The sequence below is a fragment of the Solanum tuberosum genome, unplaced genomic scaffold, assembly GCF_000226075.1.
Source record: "Solanum tuberosum cultivar DM 1-3 516 R44 unplaced genomic scaffold, SolTub_3.0 scf00017, whole genome shotgun sequence".
Lineage (NCBI taxonomy): Eukaryota > Viridiplantae > Streptophyta > Magnoliopsida > Solanales > Solanaceae > Solanum > Solanum tuberosum.
In genome coordinates this window covers 3,235,153-3,242,165 of record NW_006238943.1, presented here as the reverse complement: position 1 = coordinate 3,242,165, position 7,013 = coordinate 3,235,153, and positions in this window count along the sequence as shown.

Below are 7,013 nucleotides of genomic sequence, written 5' to 3'. Positions count from 1 at the left end.
TTTTCATTTATTTAGAAAATTAAATGAAAATCAGCTGAAATATGGGGAAAAACGCTATTACAGGGAGTCAAACCCGCGACCTAGAACTTATATTGCGAATTCTTGAACCCCCTTTACCACTGAACCAAGCCCTTAGCTTATGTTCACGGGGTTCATCACTTGGTATATACATATAAATCGAAAAATTGATCCTATATATACCGTGTAATTTTTTCAATGAAGGGGGTTCGGATGAACCCTTCGAATCCATGTAGATCCGCCCCTGCCTCACGAACCCATTCTACATATCTTCAATTTGGTCGATCGGATTTTAGTTGTAGCTACTGGCTGAACGAGCTTAGAGAGATTATAGAGGTGTTGAATTCCAGACGAGGACCTTAGAAATCGTTCATAAGACTATCAAGTGCACAGATTTGGGACGCTCAGGCTAGGTAATTTGACATTGTTAAAAAACAGATAGATTTGATATGTTTTGAATTTGACTGATACAGTTATTTTTATCCGTGTAAATACTTTTATGTTAGAATTATTAGGAGATACAAGTTTGATCATCATCTGATTAGCATATTCTATATATGTTGCTCCTCAATTTTAATCTACTTTAACAGTGTGTTAAATTATCTACGGATTATTCAATGCTCTGTAATTTACCTTTTGATGTACCATATTTATGTAAATACTTTGTAGGATATCATATGTAGAAGTATCAAACTAACTCAATAATTTATGGCATAGCATTTCATGCAACACATTATTAGTCAGTTGTTAGATGGCCATGAAAAGTTTAATGTCGGATAGTTCTAAAAGACATAAGCTACGCGACATTTCACATCAAGATTTTCTCATGTAACTAATCACACTTTAGACCCGGTAATGATAAGATCACAAATAATGTGTCTCGGACCACACAGGAAAGGTAACCCGCAACTAGGTAAGTTCAGTGTATGAGCTCGATCTAGAAGGCAAATCCATTGCTTTCATTGACAAGGAGTTTCGAACTTGAAACCTCCAACACTTCTGGCTATTAAGGAATGTGATCCAGTATTGGAGCAGTTACCATCTCCTGATAACTCTAATATTAGTCATAATTTGTAGCTCTGTGTTCGAAATGATGGGGATACATGTTTGTTACGTAGCTACATTTTGTGTGTGTACTTTTATGCAATGGTTACCTAATCTCAGTTCAAGATTGGACTTCAACATGAAATCTTCTCACTCCACATATATAAATAAATTTGTAATGCTCATTACTTATGTTTTTGATTTCTTAAATATAATTGTTCATGAATTTTCTGTCAATCATATTATTTAATTTGTTGCATCAATCATATAAAGATGAAATTGTTAAGATTGAATTTCCGAGTTGTGAAGTTACTTCAGACGAAAATTAAGCCCCAAATCCAACTAGATCTATTGAGAGAAACAGAAATCAAGTTTATCTGAAGAAATTTAAGGACAAATGTTATTTATATTTTCTTACATTTCTCTCAAATTATACTTCTTTCATTCTTAATTTATGTGTCACAATTTGAATTTCAAAAGTTAAATAAATTATTTAGACCATGAAATCTTAAAATGAATGGTTTGAACTTCAAAACAAGAAAAAATGTCACATAAATTTAATATATTCTATCTTGCATAAATATATAAAATATCAAATTACAACAATAACACATATATACGGTTTACACCCGCGCGAAGCGCGGGCTCATTACCTAGTTATGAATATACGTAGACATCATTCACCTTCATTACTGCCGTCATGGATAATTATTACTCTAAAATTTGACTTGAACATGATATCTTAACGAATTAATGAAATTGTGTACAAACTGATCTAAACACTATTGTTATATATCATCTATCATATCATATATTACTAAAAGTGGGAAGCTCCTAACCTCAAAGTTGAATTACCATTTTGCCCCTAAAATAAAATACAATAATTAAATATCTAATTATTAAATAGTAAATAGTAATCATTATTTTAAAAACTTTTTCCATTCAAAAATAACATTAATTCTCTACATCACTAATTAATCATATGTCGAGAATGTGGAGAAGATAGAAAGTTGAAAAGAATAATTTAATGTAGACTAAATTCATTGGATTATATAAATTAAATAAACATAATTCTTTGGCAATTACAATGTTACCAAGAATTATTAAATAAATGTTTTCATTTTGAATAGCCACTACTATACATAATTAAAGATTGAATATGAAGGGTCGATTCTCATTATTATCTAGGAATCAGTTTTGAAATTAAAAGGTCATTATCTAATACTATTTAAGATGGATGTTAATCACATGAGATTGTATGAATTGCACAATACAACATGAGAAGAAAAGAGAGTTGGAAACTGCAAATGAGGGAGATAACAAAAAAATACTGGAGAAGCTGCTAATCAAGAAGAAGAAACAAAAGCAGCACAAAAAAGAAAAGTAGATTAAATATAGGTGTAGAAGAAACAGACTGTATGTTAATATGTTTGACGCCAACAATAAGAAAGTTCCTATTTGTTATTTATTCATCAGCACGTGGGAACTTCAAACTTGCTTTGCAATATATATCATCAACTCCTCACACTTGCTTTCTTTTTTTCCATTACAAGATTTTTATCCTTTATAATTTATTTGTTTCCGATTTTCATCAACTCGGTATAGTTGCAAACTTTATATTTAGTTATCATCGTGAACCTTTGGAACAGTAACTATGAAATCAAAGTTGTCTTTCTTCTTCTTCTGCTTGTATATTTTGATGTCATTTGTCTTTTAATATTTTGAACTTCCTTTGGTGAATTTTTTTTGGGTATTATTCACCCTTAAATTGCAAAAGGTTTGTTTAAAAGTACAAATGTGACCGAACATTTTTGTCAACACAATACTTTGATGAATTGAGTAATAATATTCTCTTTTCTTTTTTTGAGTAAAGAATGATAATATTCATCTATAAGAAAATTCAACAATCTTGATGAAAGCTTGCAAACAATAAATATACAAAATAGAAGTTTGTATCATTAATGAGTTTAATATCTTGCTTTATGGGTTACACGAAGCTTTTTATTGGTCATTAATGAGTTTAATATCTTGGATTTTAATTTTATTATGGAAAAGTATTAATTATAGATCAAAGAAAGTATTAAGATATATGTGCACCATTTAAAATTTAATATTGGGATATAAATTTATATTAAGATTCAGAAAATCACAAGTAGATTATCATTTTAATATCAAAGTTTGATTACTATTTTGCCACTATTATAAATCAAAAAGTATATATATAACTTTTTCCTGTTCATTTACTCTATTTTTTACTAAATAAAATAATAATGGTTCCATTTATCTCAAAATAAAGAGTACTCCACTCGCCATTATATCTGCCAACACGAGTAATTGACATTTTCAATAAGTTTTATCTAATAAATATTTGTATTCGTAACCGACTTTTTATGTACTCTATAATTACAATATTTAATATGTATTAACCTCTCACAACAACAACAAAAATAATAATAATAATACAAATAATAATGTGTTGTGACATATTAAAAAAACTTTTATCCAGTTAAATACTTGATATATTAAAATATTACATAATTAAAATTGTTCAAGTGTACTTTTAAAATTCATTTGATAGCAATATTTCAGTATGATGTACCTTGTAATGATAATAATATTGATTGAATAGGTTCACCATTCATTGATTTGAGCTTGTATATTTTCTCTTCAACTACTTTGCAAGTTATCGCACAATGATCATTTATACTAGCCATCTTAAGGAAGACATGAATTGATCAAATTTCTATTTAATTTTTGTAAAATACTACTTTAATTCGACAACACGTACTTCTTAATATGTATGCAAATGTGAAAAAGTGGAGACTACAATTTCTTAAAAAGAAGAAAAATTTAAGACAAGAAATATTTTGAAATCACAATTGACATTTAAATTATGAGTTATGACATATTAAACAAAAGAAACTTTTATCAAATTGAATACATGATATATTATAAGAATTGCATAATTGAAGTTATTGGTTTGAGCTTGTATATTTCTCTTCAATTTTTGTGCACAACTTATCACACACTTATTATAATATTTTCAAAGTTCTTGTACTAATAGCATGAGATACACTGACAACATACATGTTCGAGTATATATATATATATCGCTATAACAACTCCACACAACTTAGCATGGGACACACGTGCAATGCACGTGTCTAGGGCTAGTATTATTATAAGTGGGAAGCTCCTAACTTAAAAGTTGAATTACCATTCTGTCCTTATTTTATCCCTAAACTAAATTAAATATTAATATATAATTAATTTAATATTAATTAATAATTTTTTTAAAATTCATGCATCTAGACACAATGGTTCAAATTCTTTGGGATATTTATATTCATAACCGAATTTTTAATATAACAATCAGTAGAATTTGAATAGTTCATTTATTATGTTAAAAGGAATTTCAAAGAACATAAAAAAAAAACACTATATAAAGGGTAACAAATGATTTCCATTTCCTTCAAGTTTTGTTTCTTTAGTTGAGCATCTGGCCTTCCTTCTAATTTTCTTTCTTTTCCCTTAAATTTTACCTTTTGCATGAACTAAAGAAAATGAGAGATGGAGAAACATGTAGAGTTGATACATGTTGGAATTGAATAATTGTCATATCAATTTACATGTAACATTCAACGTTCATTGGATGATATATGAAGACCACTTGTCTCCGTAAGGAGTGCTAGCAGAAATTCATGAGCTATGAAAAGGAGGAAGTTGGTTTCTTTGGAAGACTGATTTTAGAATTTTCATTAATTGATTTATTCTTATAATGTACTGTAATTATAATTGTTTACGGCTATAGATAAATGCGATAATTATTTGTGTATTTGGAGGGAGTTATAAAATGATTTCTTGTAGTATGCCTTCATGGCATCATGCGATAGGTATTGAAAAAATTATTTCATAAGTTTTTGTATTCTGTAATGTTTCTTCATATGTATATTCATATTTGAATTTACTAATTCATTTTACAGAAAGAATTAGGAGTATCCGCGTCATATATAAATATAGTATCAAACTTTAAAAGGAAGTTTTTCTTTTCTTTTGATATGATATCATTGAATAGAAACTATTTTAGCTACCATAAAATATAGGGATCTTCACTTAAATAGTCGGATATATATATATATATATATATATTGATTACGCATGATCGTACACATTACAAATGAATTATACATATATAATATATTATATATTCACCATTTTGTTTTATAGTTTAATCAATTGGATGAACAACTACTTATTTTAATTCTTCAAAAATAATCTTAGTTGCAAATTTTTGCTACTTTTATTTTCAAAACTAAATATGTATGTATTTTTAAAATATTATTAATATGGGAAACACGTGCAACGCGCGTGCACGGAATTATAATATGTAAGTTTGATATTAATGTTGCTTTAGGGATTAATGTCATTTTGGTCTTTATATATAAGTAGGTTTCTTTGAAAGGTCATTTAAATCCATAAGATGCTGGTAACTTTGACAAGAAGAAGTTGCTCGGATGGTAAATACCTTTTACTTTGAATCTTAAAGGTATAAGTTTAAGTCACTGAAAGAGCAAAAAGGTGAGAGAGCAAAAAAGCTAGGGAGGGGTTAAAAAATATAAAAGAATTGAACATTTTCATTTACTTTTGGCACAACTTGTGCTGAGTCTTATGTGGCCCCAGTTGTAGTCTTTTCCCCTTCAATAATACTATAGAGAACATGGTTGGAGAGAACTGATGTATATAAGTTCAAATATATTTATTTTGTTCAATATTTACTTAATAATTGTACTGAGTTAAAATATAAGTAAACATTGATAATTTCTGCTAACTAATACATAATTTATCACATCATAACTAATCCTACTATAACTTGTCTTCCAACCAAAAAACCTCTAAAGGGCACTCAAAAATAATTCCGAATTAACTCGACTTATCCATCAACCACTTTCCTATCCTCTCTTGCTTCAATTATTAAATTGAGAGAGTAATGAATTGTCACGCCCCGAGCCTACACCCTGGGCGGGACCGGCACCCGGAGACCATTTCTGGCCCCAAGCGAACCCTTGGCCTGACTTTCTTAACTCAGCGGAAACCTGAACAGAATAACTCAATGCAATGCAATATTACAAAACAACTTAACTTATAAAATATGGCCATAAAGGCAACTCGAATCTCAAAAATAGAATATTTACATATATATATATAGATGAGAGACTCAAAACTAACTGACTGACTGTCTGTCTATGAAAAATACTGAGATGGATGCTGGGACAGACCCCGCAACATCCTAATAAACAAAAACTAAGAACACAAATAATTGAGTCCTCCGAAATGCAAGGAGGCTCACCACTGACTCTGGAGTGCTCAATTGGATCAACGACGTGCAGGATGCTGATCCGGGGGTACCTATATCTGCATCGTCATAAGATGCAAGCCAACTGGCATCAGTACATGGAATGTACGAGTATGCGAGCTGGAAAGCTAAACAACATAGGCTAGAAGGAAATCTGGAAGAAACTGAAATAGCTTACCTGGCTCAACTCAACTCAACATGACTGACTTCTTCCAATATACGGCAATTTAAAACACGTGCGATATAAAGAAAGACTGTTTAAAACATGCTATAAACTCTGTGTGTATACAAGGATACAATAAGCCTGAGATGTATATAGAAATACAATTGAACTGATGTATATAAAATACAATAATTTCTATGTATAAAAATGCAATAATTGCTGTAGGAGTTTCTCTAACCGACAACCATCACATAAGAGCTATAGTGATGATACAGCGATCGACCTCACGCTGCCAGAGCATCCTATTCCCGGCCAAAGGTATAGGACCTGAACTGCCTAATGGATCCACTAGTCTAATCTGAAAAGGATTCATCTAAAAAGTATGATCCTTTTCTACCCATGGTGGCTAACATGATTCTATGGGGGCTGTGGGTT